The following is a 19,157-nucleotide window of genomic DNA, read 5'->3' as shown; positions in this document are numbered from 1 at the left end:
TATCTCCATTCCATTGGCGCTTTCACAAATAGCCTTGGAGGGTGTTTGCACAGGTTTGTCTGAGCTGGGATTGGCATCCAGGTGTGGATGAGATATAAACGAAAGACCAAGGATGAAAGACCAAGATACAGATGAAAGACCAAAGATGGGTACAATTCCATTTCAAATTATGAGCCCAGAAAGGACCTCTCAAACAAATGATGCTCAATTCGTAATAACTCCAGCCGTTACGAGCCGGGCGAATTCATATCCCAAATTAGCTCATTAGGAAGTACAATGACATAACTACTGGCAATCGGAAGACAGACACATGCCACAAGGAAATCCATAAAGATGTGACGATAGCAATATGAGGCTGAGTGCCATTATCCTGCAGCAGTGAGTTCCATAGGCTGATGATGGGTTCTATGAATGTCACATTTTCCTTCACCTTCCTAGTAACCCCAAAATATAATAATAATAATAATAATAATAATAATAATAATAATAATAATAATAATAATAGACTTCCTCATTACTGGGCAACGTCAATTCCTCATTTTTCCTTTGTCCTAACGGCAATCCTGCAAAATAGTTTATGGTTATCCCCACTGTTATCATTTTTATAGGAGATCTGATTCATAGCCATTTGACCAAGGTTCTTCAGGGACATCATGGCTGGAGGCACACTTGAACCCTGATCCACATTCTATCCACACACTCCTTTATAGATAGTATCCAAATAGTCAGATTTTTAAGACAATGTTCAAAGAATAAGAATGGCGGGTCACCCTTCCAAAACTAAATAATGATCATCATTTGATAATCTCAGCATCCACAAATATCTATTGAAATCAACATCCCACCACTTGAAATTATCTGGCATTCTCCCACCCATCATCATCATCATCATCATCTAGTTATGCAGTTTCCATTTTTTTTGGATTTGTTCTTTGTTTTTTTAAGATGATGCATCCTAGATTTATTTAAGACACAATCGTCCCTGTTCAGACGACACGCTAAGCCACGGTGGTTAAGCATTTTGAGCTAAATATTATGGGGCAGAGTGTCATGTGAACCATGACCTAGCATGTTGTATGAACCATTCCTAACCATGGTGGCTACTTAACCATGGTTTAAACATGCTCACTAACCATTTGCTGCAAAGGGGTTAGTGGCCTAACTATGGCTTACTGTGTTGTCTGAACAGGCCCAATCCTATGCATGTTTAGACAGAAAAAAGGACTATTTATTTATTTATTACATTTCTATACCGCTCAATAGCCGGAGCTCCCTGGGCAGTTCACAAAAATTAAAAACATTCAAAGCTCAACCAGATAAAAACAGCAGCACTGCAAAATTACAAATTTAAAACAACAAGTTAAAATTTATTTATAGACTGTTAAAATGTTGGGAGAATTAAAAGGTCTTCACCTGGTGTCTAAAATTATATAATGTAGGTGCCAAGTGAACCTCCTTAGGGAGCTCATGCCACAGCCGGGGTGCCACAGCAGAGAAGGCCCTCCTCCTGGTAGCCACCTGCCTCACTTCCTTTGGCAGGGGCTTGCGGAGAAAAACCCCTGAGGATGACCCAAGCCGTTTAAGGCTTTAAATGTTAATACAATTAAATGACTACAATTCCCAGCATGCCCCAGCTATCACAGTAGGTCGACAACCCCTATCTGAAGTCAGAGTTCTCTTAGCTAGGGTGACCATATTTGGGAAACCAAAAAAGAGGACACCTAGTGTGTGTGTGTGGGGAAGCAGCTTTCTGAGTCCTGCAGAAAGTATGTTATTCCCCCGCCGCCTTAAAGAACCCGATTGGAGTGGAGGAGGGGAAAGGATTTCATTCTGCACCACCACCATCCACTCCAATTGGGGCCTTTTCTATAATGTCCACGAATGACCCACTTTCCCCTTTAAGACCTCAATTGGAGCTCGGGGTGGGGGAATGATGTGCCTCAAGAAAGCATGTCATTCCCTCCTGCCATGCTAATGGCAGCCTTAAAGAGGAAGGTGTGTCATTCCAGGACATTATTGAAAATGATAGAAAATCCCCCCTGACACCATGGAAAGAACAAAAACCAGGACAAATCCGGGGAAATCCTGACAGTTGGTCACCCTATCTTAGCCTTAATACCTGGTGAAGGTTTAAGAAAGGAAAAAAAATTCCGGAGCCCTATAGAGCCAGTTGGTTGCTGAAGGGGAATGAAGGTCAGAAAGAGTGGGCCTTCTTTCCTGACTTAGCAAAAAGTGCTTTATATTTTGCCCAAAGGCACTTTTTGCCTAATGAGTATATGGATTTTTTTTTTCCCTTAAGGAAACAGCGGGCATCTCTAGGGACTGTGGGAGATGCTCGTTAGTGCTGCGTTCTCTTGAGCGGACGTAGAAGAGGAAGGGTAATGCCGAGGAGGAAGGATAAAGTTCAAAGCAAGGGGCAGCAATGTTGCCCTCTGGGGAGCAGGAGACTCCGAGGGCACTCCTGTCTCTAACCGGAGAGAAGAGTCCGGGAAGGAGAGGTCTTTGGAGTATATTAACTGCTCTATCTTCAAACCACCATGGAGGCCAAAGGGCGTGCGGCGAAAGAAATGAATTCAGCGCGGAACCGCAAAGGCTGTTGTTTGACACCGGAAAAGAAAGAGGAGAAATTTAAGGAAAAACACAGGGTGGCATCCTCAACTAAGGTAAAGAAATCTGCAAGGGAACTAGGTGGCAAACAGGTATTTGTGTGTAAGTCCTTCTGCATGGAGAAGGTGAGAAAAGAAGAGCGGGATTACGGTCAAGTTTTCGGTTGCCCTTGCTACCTCTTCCTGCTTATTATTCCATCTCCCCTGCAGTCCCCCAAGAGACACCATCTGCTCGGTGCCACCCACAGCCTGATCTGTGAGCCGGTGGCTTTTTCCGCACATGCTCACGTCAACATTTTTCTATTCCTAGCATCACTCCTTTGCTGCTGGGTCAGCCTCCTCCTTGCATGATTTGCTGCATTGAACACTGCTGCGGCTGGCTTTTATCGGCGGCTGTTGTCATTATTCAAGCTCAGGGAACGATCGCGGGAAACCAAGCCGACAAAGAAGGACTACAGCAGGATCTTCTGCAGGGCCCTTCACATGAGACTAGGGCCAGGGCCGGCGCCAGACTATATTGCGCCATAGGCAGGCGCGTTCTGAAGCCGCCGCCCCCCCCGCTCGCTCACTCACCGCCCCCTCACACGCCTGCCCACCCGCTCGCTTGCTCACTCACTGCTCCCCCCGCCCTCTCGCCGCTCCGGCTCCTCCCTCGCTCACACGCTCCGGCTCCCCCCTTCGCTTGCCCGCCGCCCCTGCTCGCTTTCTCACTCACCGCTACAGCTCCCCCCTTGCTTCCCCACTCACCGCCTGCTCCCTCTCGCTCCTGGCTTTGAAGCCAGGATGCTGGTGTTGGGCGGAGGCTGGGGCGGCGGCTTTGGAGCAGCACACCCGGAAGCCGCTCTAGGAGAGCAGCTTCTGGGTACGCTGTTCGGCGCCCTCGTTTGCTTGGCGCTCTAGGCGGCCGCCTGAGTTGCCTCTATGGCAGCACCGGGCCTGACTAGGGCCTTGGCTAGATGTAAGGATTACCCCAGGCAAATGGAGGGGTCATCCCTGTCTGCTTCTGGTATCCCCTGTGTGTCATTTGGATGTACGGGGATGATCCCGGGATATAGGCCTGGTCTAGCCATGGCCAAAGTTCTCTACCTGCATGAGCTGCTTCCATGTAGTATGTTGTGTGAATCTGGCAGGTAGATTTATTTATTTATTTTTATTATTGCATTTACATCCCATCTTTTTTCCTCCAAGGAACCCAAGGTGGCATACATAATCCTCCTCCTCCGCTCCATTTTATCCTCACAACACATTTTTATTTATCTATTATGTTTTATTATAGCCTGCCTTTACACCTCCAAGGAACCCAAGGTGGCAAACATAATCCTCCTCCTCTACATTTCTATCCTAACAACAACAACCCTGGGAGGTAGGTTGGGCTGAGAGTTTGTGACTGACCCAAAGTCACCCAGTGGGTTTCCATGGCCGAGTGGGGACTAGAACCCGGATCTCCCGACTCCCAGTCCGACACCTTAGCCACTACACCATACAGTAACTATTCTCTGCGTTGCTGCTAGGTTCTATCTTGGTTTATACTTTTATGTTGTAGTTTTAAGCTTTTACATTTGATCCAAGATCAGTGAAGCTCATCAGATATTGCTAAATGCCTTGTAAAAGAAAAGTCTTGACCTGGCACTGAAAATAGGGTGACCATATTTTGGAAACTAAAAAGGACAATATGGCTGCCTTCAGGAGGCGTGGCCACCCCAACATGCCCACCCCAAGGTGGGGCCATCTCAACTTGTCCGGCCCCCAAGGGGGCGTGGCCTCAGTCACACTTATCTTATTTATTTATTTATTATTGCATTTATATTCTAGCTTTTTTTTTCCTGCAAGGAACCCAAGGTGGCATACATAATCCTCTTCCTCCTCTCCATTTTATCCTCATAACAACCACCCTGTGAGGTGGGTTGGGCTGAGAGTCTGTGACCGGCCCAAAGTCACCCAGTGGGTTTCCATGGCTGGGTGAGGACTAGAACCCAGATCTCCCAACTCCCAGTCCAACAATTTAGCCACTACATCTCACTGGTTTTATAGCATCATAAAGTTGGAAGGAAGCTGAAAGGTCACCAATTCCAAGGGTGGTTAGATCTGGCTCCATTGGAATGTCTCTGATTTGCAGTAGACCATCAAGGGTTTCTGGTAGGGATGTACAGATTGTGTAAAATCTGTTCCGGTTGTGTTTTGCACTTCGTCAGATGTTTTTGTTCCATCGTTCACCCATTGACAGACAAATTCACCAAACAAAAATGCACAAATCCCTCCCCCCCAAATGCAAATCACCACAAAATGTGCATTTCCACACTTTAGCCTATAGGGGGAAATGAACATTTTGGCCTTTTGGGGCCCATTTTTCCACAACGGAATTTGCGCAAAGCTCCCAAAGATTAAAAAAAAACCTGAAATCCTGCAAATTCATGTAATCTACTGAACAGGGATGAAGCCACTCCACTGCGGAAGCCATGGGTTGGATTCGTAAAGATCCAAACTCATTTGGTCCCTTTGTAGATTTCTCCGACATCCCTAGTTCCCAGTGTGGTGTAGTGGCTAAAGTGTCAGACTGGGAGTCGGGAGATCCTGGTTCTAGTCCCCACTCAGCCATGGAAGCCCACTGGGTGACTTCGGGCCAGTCACAGACTCTCAGCCCAGCCCACCTCACAGGGTTGTTGTGGTGAGGATAAAAATGGAGAGGAGTGAGGATTATGTACGCCGCCTTGGGTTCTTTGCAGGAAAAAAGGCGGTATATAAATGCAATAATATATACACACATACATGCAACTGAAAAACTGCAAGTTAAAATATATATCTTCGCTTTGTACTAATTTAAGGGTGAGGGACCTGTAGTCCTCCAGATGTTCTTGGACTCCAACTCCTATGAGCCCAAGTCAGCAAGGCGAAAAAGGAGGGATGCTAGCAATTGTAGGACAGCAAAATCTTCCTCACTTGTAAAACATGAGTATGGGTTGGTTGTCTTTGATCAGTTCTTTGTGCAGCTCTGCTATCCAGTTTTAGTGTTTTGTCTTAGGCTCCCTGATTGGCAGTAATTTATTGGGTGCACATTTGTACAGGCATATGCAAGCACTAGTTAATTGGCTCCGCCCCCTGCATCAACATAATGCACATTGCTCCACTCCTTCGGCCAGTGATTTGCACATATCCCTGGTGAAACACTGAGTTCTAATAAAAAGAAAAGTAGATCTCATAATCTCCAGGCCTGCCCACTCCTGATACAGCTCAGCCCGCTGGTGTCGCCAGAAATCTGCAAGAACAGCATCCCTGATAGGTGGTTATCCAGGCTCTACTTAAACAACCAGAAGAATCCAGGCTCTTCTAATGCTGTAGCCAACTTTTCCCAACCTAGCACCCTTCCTGGTTTTGGACTTCAACTTCCATCAACCCCAGCTGGTGTGGCCAATGCTGGGAATGGTAGTCCAAAATGTCTAAAGGGAACCAGATTGGGAAGGCAGTTGCAGGTCTTATGGAAGAAGCCAACAGAAATGTGAAAAAGGGTTATCTTAAACCAAAACCAAACCTGAAAACAAAATAGGTTTAAGGAAACTGATAAAGGCAATATATCAAATTTTGGTATAACTATGCTTATTACAATAAAATCATATTGTTAATAGAAAATATGTTAATCTTGAAACAAATACATACATTTAAAATTTAAACAGAATAGTCCACATAACAACAAACATCAAACACAAATCCCAAATGCATTTCAACCATAAAAGGTCTTCATAGAATCATAGAATCATAGAATAGCAGAGTTGGAAGGGGCCTACAAGGCCATCAAGTCCAACCCCCTGCTCAATGCAGGAATCCACCCTAAAGCATCCCTGACAGATGGTTGTCCAGCTGCCTCTTGAAGGCCTCTAGTGTGGGAGAGCCCACAACCTCCCTAGGTAACTGGTTCCATTGTCGTACTGCTCTAACAGTCAGGAAGTTTTTCCTGATGTCCAGCTGGAATCTGGCTTCCTTTAACTTGAGCCCGTTATTCCGTGTCCTGCACTCTGGGAGGATCAAGAAGAGATCCTGGCCCTCCTCTGTGTGACAACCTTTTAAGTATTTGAAGAGTGCTGTGATATGTGGATTTTTACAACTTTATACAAATGTTTAAAACAACTTTTTATGCCCCAGTTATAGGGAGTTCCTATAGGACCTGAAAAGCAGAAAAAAGAAATAATGATTGCCAAATGCCTATTATGTTTAAATTTTAAATTTATATATTTGTTTCAAGATTAAAATATTTTCTATTAACAATACGATTTTATTCTAATAAGCATAGTTATACCAAAATCTGATATGTTGCCTTTATCAGTTTCCTTAAACCTATTTTGTTTTCAACTTCTGGAAGAAGCAGCCATAACAGGAATATCAAAGCAGAGGGGATCTCTAAAAGAATATTTTCTATTCTGTTGCTCCTCTTCGTTATACTCTGAATTCCATTCCTCTGGCACTCAGGTTTAACTAGGTTTAGTCAGGTTTATTCCGGAACTGGAGTAGGCTCAGTTTGCTACAGCTTTCAGTTCATTTGCATCACTTCCAGGCCCCCACGTTATTAATGATGCTTATGAGTGTGGATAAACACTGCAAGAAAAGCAATCTCTATGTGAATATACGATTGATTGCACTCAGATAGTTCTTGCGTGGTGTTTTACCAATGGGCATTGCATACTGGTGCAAAACCGCCGACACAAAAAACCACAAAACCTTCATACAACCTTATCTGCAACCACATCAATGTTGCTGCTTTTGGGGGCAATATTTCATCACTTCATCCATGGAAAGTGGTAATGTGGGAGAGGGTGGAATGTACCACAAACTAAAAGAACCTCAAAGTGTGGCAAACTTCATGTTCATCTTGCACTGGGAACAATTCACTTGACTATAATTGTGATTATCATTTATCATCATCATCAATTATTATTATTATTATTACTATATTTGGGTCAATGGAGAATTGGTAAATGCACCAGTTCCACTTTGGGAAAATAAATCCAGGGTATAGTGAATTTGGAAATTTGGCAAATGAAGCTGGAAGAAGCATTACTAAAGGAAGAAAAAACAAATGAGGATGGTGAAAAAAGCAAGGATACTGAGAACATAAGAACATAAGAAGAGCCCTGCTGGATCAGACCAAGGGTCCATCTAGTCCAGCACTCTGTTCACACCGTGGCCGACCAGCCATTGGCCAGGGATGAACAAGTAGGTCTTCTTCTTCTTCTTCTTCTTCTTCTTCTTCTTCTTCTTCTTCTTCTTCTTCTTCTTCTTCTTCTGACCATAAGAAGAGCCCTGCTGGATCAGACCAAGGGTCCATCTAGTCCAGCACTCTGTTCACACAGTGGCCGACCAGCCATTGGCCAGGGATGAACAAGTAGGTCTTCTTCTTCTTCTTCTTCTTCTTCTTCTTCTTCTTCTTCTTCTTCTTCTTCTTCTTCTTCTTCTTCTTCTTCTTCTGACCATAAGAAGAGCCCTGCTGGATCAGACCAAGGGTCCATGTAGTCCAGCACTCTGTTCACACAGTGGCCAACCAGCCATTGGCCAGGGATGAACAAGTAGGACTACTTCTTCTTCTTCTTCTTCTTCTTCTTCTTCTTCTTCTTCTTCTTCTTCTTCTTCTTCTTACCATAAGAAGAGCCCTGCTGGATCAGACTAAGGGTCCATCTAGTCCAGCACTCTGTTCACACAGTGGCCGACCAGCCATTGGCCAGGGATGAACAAGTAGGACTTCTTCTTCTTCTTCTTCTTCTTCTTCTTCTTCTTCTTCTTCTTCTTCTTCTTCTTCTTCTGACCATAAGAAGAGCCCTGCTGGATCAGACCAAGGGTCCATCTAGTCCAGCACTCTGTTCACACAGTGGCAGACCAGCCATTGGCCAGGGATGAACAAGTAGGACGACTTCTTCTTCTTCTTCTTCTTCTTCTTCTTCTTCTTCTTCTTCTTCTTCTTCTTCTGACCATAAGAAGAGCCCTGCTGGATCAGACCAAGGGTCCATCTAGTCCAGCACTCTGTTCACACAGTTGCCAACCAGTTGTCCGCCAGGGATGAACAAGCAGGACGTGGTGCAAATGCACCCTCCCACCCATGTTCCCCCAAAACTTTTGCACACAGGCTTACTGCCTCGAATACTGGATAGCACACAACCATCAGAGCTAGTAGCCATGGATAGCCTTTGCCTCCAGAAATTTACCCAACCCCCTTTTGAAGCCATCCAGATTGGTGGCCATCACCTCATCTTCTGGTAGTGAGTTCCATAACTTAAGTCTGTGCTGTGTGGAGAAGTGCTTCCTTTTATTTGTCCTGGTTCTCTCACCAATCAGTTTCATGGGATGACCCCGGGCTCTAGTATTTTGAGGGAGGGAGAAAAATGTCTCCCTGTCCACATTCTCCACACCATGCATAATTTTGTGCACCTCTATCCTGTCTCCCCTCAGCCTCCTTTTCTCCAAGCTATCCAATCCTAGTTGATGCAACCTTCCCTCGTAGCGGAGATGCTCTAGCCCCTTAATCATTTTAGTTGCCCTTTTCTGTACTTTTTCCAGCTCTATAATACTCTTTTTTTAGGTGTGGTGACCAGAAAGTCTGCAGAGTTTCATATGTCCTGTAGAAACATTTGATATATATATATTGAAAGCCACCTTTCTCTTTGATCAATGCAGGATTAAAAATAAATAAAACAATAAAATAAAGAAGAAACAAACGTGCTATGATCGATGGGCAACCAGCTATTTTGATACACCTCGTTGCCCACATTTCAAAAAACATTGTGGGGAAAATCACATCTCTGGTGCCAAGAAAGACTCCTTGATGATGAGGATGTTTTTAATAGAAAGTTTTTAAAAGAAGCCCACATTTCTGGAACTTTTGGAAATGCTGATAGGGTAGTAATGGCCCCTAAGTGGAAAATGATTTGGCATGACCTTGAGCTGGCTCTTAAGTGGAATGTTCCAACACAGTATTAAAAAAAAGCCTGGGGGTGCGGAGCAAGGAGCAAAAACCAATCAAACAAGCATGGCATTGCCTCTCCTCTTGTCTGCTCAGACAGTCTGGCCTCCTTTTATGAGTCAGATCTAATTATTTGTTGCTGAGATGGTTTTATTGTCCAAGTAAAGTAAAGCAGGAAGAATCTCCTGTCAAGAAGATGGCCCACAGCCAGAGCTGGAATCATCCACTAGCCATTAGAAGTTGGGCCGTATTCTTCTCTTCCGTGGCTGATTGGTGGTGCCTTCAGAGGAGGACTTGGGAGAAGAGTCCAGGGTCGCTCTCAGCAGAACGAGTGGAAGGACATCAAATGCAGAAGGGCTGGCTTACCAGTAGTAGGGTGACCATATGAAAAGGAGGACAGGGCTCTTGTATCTTTAACAGTTGTATTGAAAAGGGAATTTCAGCAGGTGTCATTTGTATATATGGAGAACCTGGTGAAATCTCCTCTTCATCACACCAGTTAAAGCTGCAGGTGCCCTGCTAGGGTGACCATATGAAAAGGAGGACAGGGCTCCTGTATCTTTAACAGTTGCATAGAAAAGGGAATTTCAGCAGGTGTCATTTGTATATATGGAGAACCTAGTGAAATTCCCTCTTCATCACCACAGTTAAAGGTGCAGGAGCTATACTAGACTGACCAGATCTAAAAGAGGGCAGGGCACCTGCAGCTTTAACTGTTGTGATGAAGAGGAAATTTCACCAGGTTCTCCATATATACAAATGACACCTGCAGAAATTCCCTTTTCAATACAACTGTTAAAGATACAGGAGCCCTGTCCTCCTTTTCATATGGTCACCCTATGCCCTGCCCTCTTTTAAATCTGGTCACTCTAGTATAGCTCCTGCAGCTTTAACTGTTGTGATGAAGAGGGAATTTCACCAGGTTCTCCATATATACAAATGACACCTGTTGAAATTCCCTTTTCTTTGCAACAGTTAAAGATACAGGAGCCCTGTCCTCCTTTTCATATGGTTACCCTAACCAGTAAGGATGCACAGGTTTTGCAAAATCCCCTCCTTCTGCGTTTCATGGATTTTCAGGGGGCTTTCATTCCATCATCCGCTCGTTGACGGAATTAGATTTTTTTTTCCTATTTTCCAAATTTTCGCAAATTCGCACTTGCAAACATTCACACACAAATCCCCCCACCAATTTGCAAATCCCCCAAATACTTGTTTTTATGCTTTAGCCTATAGAGGAAATGCACATTTCAGCTGGTGTCCTTATATTTTACATATGTTTGTATGAGTAAATCTGCATAAATTCCTGAAAGTTTTTTTAAAAAGGGGAGGTCTGCAAGTCCGCAGAATCTATGAGACTTGGGAAAAGTTCATTCACTGCAGATGCCATGGGTTGGATTCATAGAAAACTTAACTCATTTGTTTCTTTTGCAGATTTGTCTGGCATACCTACTGACCACACCTTGTACATGACAAGTCACCATCTAAAGAGTAGGACCCTGTGATACTATATAATTCAGAGGGTGAAATTACCCAACTGCACCACAGGTACATTGATGATAAGGAAGAAGTTGGGACCATAAAGTTGAGTGACCACTTACACATTGCCGAAAAGAGGACAACATATGATGAAGATTTCGCTATTAACCATGATGGCAAAAATGAACCTCCAGAGTCAAAGATAGGCTGTAGCTAGAACGAAGGTTTATCCCTGGATCGTCCAGGGGTCAAACCTGTTCATCTAGGTGACACACAGGGGATCCGGTGCTCAGGCAGGGGTGAACCCTGGATGATCCCACGATAAACCTTAGGTATAGCTGTGGCCCTTGTCTATCTGTGAATATCATTTGTGGGGAAAACAACAGGTGAGAGCTATCACTCATGGGTAGGTCAGTATTATTACGGTGACCATATGAAAAGGAGGACAGGGCTCTTGTATCTTTAACAGTTGTATTGAAAAAGGAATTTCAGCAGGTGTCATTTGTATATATGGAGAACCTGGTGAAATCTCCTCTTCATCACACCAGTTAAAGCTGCAGGAGCCCTGCCCTCTTTTAAATCTGGTCACTCTAGTATAGCTCCTGCAGCTTTAACTGTTGTGATGAAGAGGGAATTTCACCAGGTTCTCCATATGCACAAATGACACCTGCTGAAATTCCCTTTTCTATGCAACTGTTAAAGATACAGGAGCCCTGTCCTCTTTTTCATAGGGTCACCCTGCTATTATAGACTGCAAGAGTAAGAGTAAGAGAGTGAGAGAAAACTTGGCCACAAATCATGCCTCTCTCAGGCATCTGCTGGTCATGGGGCCCAGGCAGAAAGTTTGGCACTCAAAAGGACTAGATGACCTTTAAGACACCCCTTACAAGTGTATAATTCTATAATTCTAGTGTTTAGAATATATATATATATATATATATATATATATATATATATATGAAGCTAGCTGTGTTTCACTGAGACACATTCAGCAATTATGATGAACATGCCCTTGTGAGTTTTGCGGTAGGAAGTCAAATGAACCCTCGAACTGTGTTTGCTTTTGTGTCTTAAAGCCTGCATCATCACCAAATGCAATTTATTTATCATTTCTTTTATTTCTAAATCATTTCTATCTCCCCTTATCCCCCTCCCCCCCCCACCGCCGCAAGGGTCACAAGGTGGCTAGCATCCATATAAAACCATTTTAAAACGCAATCAATTTGCAATACGGCAACTCATATAAAAAAATAAATAGAAACCAATAAAGCCACAAATAATGAGAAAATCACAAGGGCAGCAAAAAAAGCCCTGCCAACTTCTTAGGATAGCGATGAATCATGAAGGCTGTGATCCTGTGCACACTTACTTGGGGATAACGCTCACTGAACACAGATGGACTTCATTCTGAGTAAATCTGCATAGGATTGTGTTGTAAATTCACCAAACGCCTCTTTGAAGCAGGAACATTTAAACCAATGCTTGAATTGCCCACAACTTACTGTTTCTGCAAGACCCTTAGATACTGGGTTTGGTTTTGGTTTTGCAGAGGCAGGATTTCGCTAAAACAAGGGCTTGTGGAGTTCATGAATCTTCTCCCTCACACACTGCTTTCCCCCTTGATATTTGAGGACTGGTGTTTACTAGGGTGACCATATTTGGGAAACCAAAAAAGAGGACACCTAGTGTGTGTGGGGGGAAGCAGCCTTCTGAGTCCTGCAAAAAGTACGTTATTCCCCCGCCACCTTAAAGAACCCGATTGGAGTGGAGGAGGGGAAAGGATTTCATTCTGCACCACCACCATCCACTCCAATTGGGGCCTTTTCTATAATGTCCACGAATGACCCACTTTCCCCTTTAAGACCTCAATTGGAGCTCGGGGTGGGGGAATGATGTGCCTCAAGAAAGCATGTCATTCCCTCCTGCCATGCTAATGGCAGCCTTAAAGAGGAAGGTGTGTCATTCCAGGACATTATTGAAAATTATAGAAAATCCCCCCTGACACCATGGAAAGAACAAAAAACAGGACAAATCCGGGGAAATCCTGACAGTTGGTCACCCTAGTGTTTACTGCTCACTCAAATTGAAACAATGAGGGACCCAAGCACATTTCCCATAGGCAGTGTTGGTGCCACTACTGAGAAGGCCCTTCTCATGGAGACACCTACTTCATCTGGGTGTTTTAAAATATACGACTCCTATCCTGGGGTGGGGGTGGAGGGAGGCATCACACTTCAACTCTAATTGGGTCCCTGGAAGGGTTGAGGAACCAATCAATGGTGAAGTTTATTATTATTATTATTTATTTATATAGCACCATCAATGTACATGGTGCTGTACAGAGTAAAACAATAAAATAGCAAAACCCTGCTGCATAGGCTTACATTCTAATGAAATCATAATAAAGCAATAAGGAGGGGAAGAGAATGCAAACAGGCACAGGGGAGAGTAAAACTAACAGTATAAAAGTCAGAACAAAATCAAGATTTAAAAGCTTTAGAAAAAAGAAAAGTTTTTAGCTGAGCTTTAAAACCTGCGATTGAACTTGTAGTTCTCAAATGTTCTGGAAGAGCGTTCCAGGCATATGGGGCAGCGGAAGAAAATGGACGAAGCCGAGCAAGGGAGGTAGAGACCCGTGGGCAGGTGAGAAACATGGCATTAGAGGAGCGAAGAGCACGAGCGGGGCAATAGTGTGAGATGAGAGAGGAAAGATAGGAAGGAGCTAGACCGTGAAAAGCTTTGTAGGTCAACAGGAGAAGTTTATATTGGATTCTGAGTTGAATTGGAAGCCAATGAAGAGATTTCAGAAGTGGAGTAACATGGTCAGAGCGGCGAGCCAAGAAGATGATCTTAGCAGTAGAGTGGTGAACAGAAACCAGCGAATTGATGTGAGAAAAAGGAAGGCCAGTGAGAAGAAGGTTGCAGTAGTCCAACCGGGAAATAACCAATGCATGAACAAGAGTCTTGGCAGAAGAGACAGACAAAAATGGTCGAATCCTGGCAATATTATACAGGAAGAAACGACAGGATTTAGCTACTGCCTCGATGTGAGGAGTAAACGAGAGCGAGGAGTCAAATATAAAGCCAAGACTACGAGCTTCCTTGACTGGAGTAAGTGTAACATCATTGACAGTAAGAGAGAATGAGAGATGAGGAGAAGGTTTAGGAGGAAAAACAAGCAATTCAGTCTTTGCCATATTAAGTTTCTGCTGGTGTTTAGAATCATAGAAAAGGAGAGTTGGAAGGGGCATATAAGGCCGTCAAGTCCAACCCCTTGCTGAATGCAGGAATCCATCTTAAAGCATCCCTGACAGATGGCTGTCCAGCTGCCTCTTGAAGGCCTCTGGGGTGAGAGAGCCCACAGCCTCCCTAGGTAACTGGTTCCATTGTTGTACTGCTCTAACTGTCAGGTAGTTTGTCTTCCTTTAACTTGAGCCCGTTATTCCGTGCCCTGCACTCTGGGATGATTCAGAAGTGATCCTGGCCCTCCTCTGTGTGACAACCATTTAAGTATTTGAAGAGTGCTATCATGTCTCCCCTCAATTTTCTCTTCTCCAGGCTAAACATGCCCAGTTCTTTCAGTCTCTCTTCATAGGGTTTTCTTTCCAGACCCCTGATCATCCTCGTTGCCCTTCTCTGAACCCCCTCCGGCTTGTCTTCATCCTTCTTGAAGTGTGGTGCTCAGAACTGGACACATGATGAGGCCTAACCAGTGCCGAAAAGAGGGGAAACAGTACCTCACGCAATTTGGAAGCTCTACTTCTATTAATGCAGCCCAAAACAGCATTTGCTTTTTTTTGCAGCCACATCACACTGTTTCAGTGTGTGTGTGTGTGTGTGTGTGTGTGTGTGTGTGTAAGGTCCTTTGGTTTTGAGCTGAACAACATGAGTGACTGAATAATGATAAAAAAATACAGTTCCAAATGACTTCCAGGCCACATTTGAGTTCTGATGGACGTAACAGCTTATTTATTTGATCACACATAACACTTTTCAGTGGAAGATGGCGGAGGCCACACCACAGTATTAAAATCTACAATAAAAATAAAATACAGGGAATCTAAACAAGGTCCTTTCATTTGCTTAACCCTGCAAACCCATAATGAAGTACACAGTTTATTACAAACAGGGGCCTTTAAATGAGCTATATCTTTTAACTGACTCTACTGGCAAGCACAATTTCAGTAATCTACTGTCCTCCATAGCAGGTAGTTTAAGGCAGTAATTTCCGAAATACTACCTTGCCCTTGAGGAGTTTCTCAATCCCCCAAGTTTGTTCCTAGAGCTACTTTCACGCAACTGCACAATCTCATCAGAACTGGAGGTTCCATGTCCCATGTTCCCCAGTGGAAATAGGGGCATCTTTGTCTCGTGTGGCACAGAGTGCTAAGCAGCAGTTACTGCAGCCGAAACTCTCCCCACGGCCTGAGTTCGATCCCAGCGAAAGCTGGTTCTCAGGCAGACGGCTCAGGTCGACTCAGCCTTCCATCCTTCCGAGGTCGGTAAAATGAGTACCCAGTTAGCTGGGGGAAAGGTAACGGCGACTGGGGAAGGCAATGGCAAACCACCCCGCTACGAAGTCTGCCAAGAAAACGTCAGCGAAAGCAGGCGTCCCTCTTAGGAGACAGTAATGACTCAAGTGCTTTGCACGAGAGGTTCCTTTCCTTTCCTTTCCTTTGTCACCTCTCAGGACTTCACACTGCTTTTTGTGTTGTATTATCTCTGCCTTTTGCAGTGTTGGGCATCAGATTTGGATGAAGCCCCAAGCCTGAGTAGAATCGTTCCACTTCAGTCTGGTTCTGTTGCTTCCCAAAGCAAAGTGGGCATCCCTCCAAAGCCAACAGAATCAAAGCTGATCCAGAAGGAGGCTTTGTTAAAAACTGGTGTTTTGGAGATTCACAAACTTTATGTCCCCTAGAAATAGTGTGATTCATTTTTATTCCTCTAAATGCTGATTATGAGCATGTTATGAGTTGAGATGTTGGAGGAATCCATCCAGGATGGAGCATGCTGAGCTTTCATCAGCTCCCTGCCCCACCCCACCCAAAAAATCGGCTCACTTTTCCCTGAGCTGGCCCCACTTAATCTGCATTGAGTGGGGCCAGCTTGTGGATGTGGGGGGATTTGCGTAAATCATAATTAAGATTTGGGACAGATCAAAGAAAGTACTTCTTCAAATAGTACACAATTAGATTGTAGAATTCGCTACCATATGATGTAGTAATGACCATCAATGTGGGTGGTTTAAAAGCGAGTTGTACAAATTCCTGTAGGAGAAGGTTATCAATGGTTACTACTATAGCCTGGTTACTAGTGAATTTCTCACCCATCCCTGTTTACCACTGAATGAGCCTCCTTCACCTAAAAAATAAGGTAAGATTCCAGTCCTCATGGTTCTGAATCTTGTGGTCATGGCCTGCTAGCCAACATTGACATAAAAACATAGGATGCTGCTCAGACCACTAGTCTATCTAGCTCAGTATTGTCTCTATTGACCGGCAGCTGCCCTGTGGAACTATGTGCAAGTCTTTTCTCCAGCTCTATCTGGAGATGCCTGGGGTTGGCCTTGGAATCTTTAACATGCAAACCATGTGCCCTGTCACACTGAGCTATGGACCTCAACTACTCATAAAGTTGACCGAAGCCAAAGGAATCCAAACCCAGTTAGCACTGTCAAGGGTCTTCTCACCGGATAGAGAGAGACATTTTTCTTCCATGAAACTATGGAATATGCTACTACAAGGTGTAGTGATGGCCACCAATTTGGATAGCTTTCAAAGGGGATTGCTGGACTAGATGGACCCTCAGTCTGATCCAGCAGGGCTCTTCTTAAATTCTCATGATGACAGGGTGACCATATGAAAAGGAGGACAGGGCTCCTGTATCTTCAACAGTTGTATAGAGAAGGGAATTTCAGCAGGTATTATTATTATTATTATTATTATTATTATTATTATTATTATTTATATAGCACCATCAATGTACATGGTGCTGTACAGAGTAAAACAGTAAATAGCAAGACCCTGCCGCATAGGCTTACATTCTAATAAAATCATAATAAAACAATAAGGAGGGGAAGAGAATGCAAACAGGCACAGGGTAGGGTAAACAGGCACTGGGTAGGGTAAAACTAACAGTATAAAGTCAGAACAAAATCAAGTTTTAAAAGCTTTAGGAAAAAGAAAAGTTTTTAGCTGAGCTTTAAAAGCTGCGGTTGAACTTGTAGTTCTCAAATGTTCTGGAAGAGCGTTCCAGGCATAAGGGGCAGCAGAAGAAAATGGACGAAGCCGAGCAAGGGAAGTAGAGACCCTTGGGCAGGCGAGAAACATGGCATCAGAGGAGCGAAGAGCAGGAGCAAGAGCTGCAGGAGCCCTGCCCTCTTGACCAGATTCAAAAGAGAGCTAGGATCCGGCAGCTTTCACTGTTGTGACGTAGAGGGAGTTTCACCAGGTGCTGCGTGCCTACAAATGACACCTGCTGAAATTCCCTTCTCTATACAACTGTTAAAGATACAGGAGGCCGGTCCTCTTTTCCATAGGGTCACTCTACATGATGATGACTTGGGTTTGATACTGAGTCAAAGAGGATGTACGTGCATCAGAGCAAGTCAAATCAGGCTATTTCCCGGAGCATCAAATTGGGGCATCAAAGCCGGAGGTCGGCACACAGGACTAGTATTAACTGCGTCATGACTGGTCTTTCACCAGTCTGAAAGCTCTGAAAAAGATGCACTAGTAAAGCATAATGATCTTACAATAAATTATCAGCCATTCAAACTACAGTTCAGCAGCTGCGAGGCACATGTGTCCATTGAGTGGCTGTGCAAACGTTTCTATATGTGAGCACTTTAGAGAAGATGGATCCACCCACACACTCATTTCTAGAGGCACTGAGGAGGGAGATTCTGAAGAACAAATCTAGCAACTCACACTCCAAACAATTAACAATGTCCTCCCACACCCCGACACATACACAAACGCTACCTCCTGAAACTCACTCACTCACACACACACACACACCAAGTGCTTGGTCAAGGAGTATCCTGGCTCAAATCTTGGTTTAATACTCTCCATCCATTTTCAGTTTTCTTGCACTTTCCTCTTCCTTTCCTCCTCCTCCTCCTGATAGCCCTCTTCAAATACTTAAAAGGTTGTCACACAGAGGAGGGCCAGGATCTCTTCTCGATCAGGACACAGAATAATGGACTCAAGTTAGAGGAAGCCAGATTCCGGCTGAACATCAGGAAAAACATCCTGTTACAGCAGTACAACAATGGAACCAGTTACCTAGGGAGGTTGTGGCCTCTCCCACACTAGAGGCCTTCAAAAGGCAGCTGGACAAATATTTCTGTCAGGAATGCTTTAGGGTGGATTCCTGCATTGAGCAGGGGGTTGGACTTGATGGCCCTTTAGACCCCTTCCAACTCTGCTATTCTATGATTCTCTCTCTCTCTCTCTCTCTCTCTCTCCATCCTATCCTCCCCCAAACTCTCGGGCTTGCTGCCTCTGCTATTATTTATGATTCATCTCAGGACCTCCTTCCATTTAACTTCACGAAGCGTCCAGGGAATGCAGAGGTGTGTTTGAAAGACGCTGAAGCAAATGAAGTGGAATTGTGCGGCATCCATCCCAGCAGAACCGAAGACATGCAGTTTCCTGTTTCTCACTGCACAGAAAACGTGTCTTCCCTCCGGCATACCAAATTCCTCCTTTGGCAGGAGTTGGAAGGGAGGCCTCCAATGATATGTGCTTTTCACACTGCCTACAACCCCCAGGTCCTTTTCTTCCCCCCGCCCGTTTCTTCCCTCTTCTTGTTCACCTCTGCCAAGTTTTCCACTGTGATCTCCCTGGGGGCATAGACCTATCGGTTGACAGATGCTCTACACTGTATAAATAATAGCATGGCAATAATTATCTACTGAATGAGGGTCTCTCCAGAACACTGATTGTCCAACTAAAGATCACCTCTCTCCCCCACCCCCACAAAGGTTTCATGTCACCTGAAATAGGGGTACAAAGTACTGACGAAGACAGTTGGAACAGAGGACCTCACAAGCATGTTCAGAAGAATCCATTACTGCCACAGAACCTGGGAATGGGGGTTTCTAATCCTGGGAATGCCATTTCCCAGTC

General features: G+C 44.4%; 1 protein-coding gene across 1 annotated transcript in view; it reads right to left on the bottom strand.

Annotated features, from left to right (window-relative positions):
* BRINP1 (BMP/retinoic acid inducible neural specific 1) overlaps positions 1-19,157 on the bottom strand; it is a 141,971-nt gene that overhangs the window by 46,727 nt on the left and 76,087 nt on the right. The gene's annotated exons all lie outside the window — the stretch shown is intronic.

Source organism: Elgaria multicarinata, chromosome 19, assembly GCF_023053635.1.
Source record: "Elgaria multicarinata webbii isolate HBS135686 ecotype San Diego chromosome 19, rElgMul1.1.pri, whole genome shotgun sequence".
Taxonomy (NCBI): domain Eukaryota; kingdom Metazoa; phylum Chordata; class Lepidosauria; order Squamata; family Anguidae; genus Elgaria; species Elgaria multicarinata.
This window is presented reverse-complemented; position numbering and strand designations above follow the sequence as displayed.